Genomic DNA, 1595 nt, shown 5'->3' on the forward strand with positions numbered 1-1595 from the left:
AAACAGTTCTGTTTTGCGACAACAGTTCTACTATCAAGTTGTCTAAAAACCCTGTTTTTCATGGGAGAAGCAAACATATTCAAGTAAGGTTTCACTTCCTGCGTGAGCTAGTAAGTGATGAGATAATTGAGTTGGAGTATTGCTCTACGCAAGATCAGTTGGCAGACGTAATGACCAAAGCTGTGAAGTTGGATGTGTTCGAGAAGTTGAGAGGATACATGGGAGTTGAAGTGAAGAGCAGTTAAACTGGAAGACAAGAGTGTTTTCAGTTTAGGGGAGGAATTGAAGACTAAGTCACAACTACATTCCGAGTCTTTAGGATCAAGTTAAAATAAGTTTGTTGGGATAAGTATGGATCTGCTGATTAGTAGGGAGAAGTTTGTTTTTATTTCGATCATAAGGTCTATATAAGACCATCGTTGTATTACTCTGTTTCTTAACACAGAGCTTTTGATTCAAATCAATAAAAGCAGTATTCAGAAACATTGTTCTCTCTTGATCCATCTTTAACACCCTAACCTTGAAACAAACCTAAAACCCGACAGATCTTGAAAAGATTTGGATTTTAGCTTTTAACCTCCAAATCGACATGAAAAGCCACAAATTTTTTGAAAAAAATTACAATTAATAATAAATATTAATATATATATATATATATATATTTAAAAGTGAAAATTTAATTAAATTTAAAAATCTTACCGCAAAATGTTTAAACCAAATGATCTTAACGTGATTTGGTGTCTTGCTCCAGTTCGGATATGCCCCGCCGTAGTAACCCTTAATCGTCGCCGAAACGCTCCGGCTAACACGGTTGTTAGCCCCAAACCTGAAAAAAATAATTTAACCGTTAGAAAATAAAAATAATTTAAAATTTAATGTAATAAAAATTAATAACTTACCAATAAGTTCCTCGGGGTGTATCGGGGTCTAGAACATCCAAACCCTCCCGTCCAGGCTGAGCAAGCAAATCCTCCACCGTATATCTTGCGAATGGAGCATATAAAGGCACACGCAGATCCGAATGAACTGCACCTTCTGGGACAGGCTGAGGTGCAGCCGCTGGAGGAGGAGGTGGAGGCATATGCGGTGGAAGAGGAGGACTCGAAGAAACCCTCTGAGAAGTCTATGAGTCTGGAACTGCATCGGAAGACGATGGACCAGAAGAAGATATACCGGAACCATCACCAAACAACTGGGCATAAGTAGGTGCTGCTGGTTTCCTCCTAGGAGCCATCTAAAAAAAACTAATACAAATTTAATATTTTACGACATAATTAAAAAAATATTTTGTTACCTAACTAATCACCTAAACTATAATATTCCGTCACCTAACTAATCACCTGAACTAATTACCTAACTAATCAACTAAACTAATTACCTAACTAATTAATCACCTAAACTAACTTTAAAAAAAATAGAAGAGGAAAGGGAGTGTACCTTAGAGGGAGAGCAAATGAGTTTTGGAGGAATGAACGAGGCAGCCTCGCTCTCGGCGTCTCAATATATAGAAAAAGTTTCGTCGTAAACGCGACGTAATATTACGACGAAGTTACCAGGCCCGCATTTTTCCATTTACGACGAAGTTACCAGGCCCG

The sequence above is a fragment of the Brassica oleracea genome, chromosome C1 (assembly GCF_000695525.1).
Source record: "Brassica oleracea var. oleracea cultivar TO1000 chromosome C1, BOL, whole genome shotgun sequence".
Classification (NCBI taxonomy): domain Eukaryota; kingdom Viridiplantae; phylum Streptophyta; class Magnoliopsida; order Brassicales; family Brassicaceae; genus Brassica; species Brassica oleracea.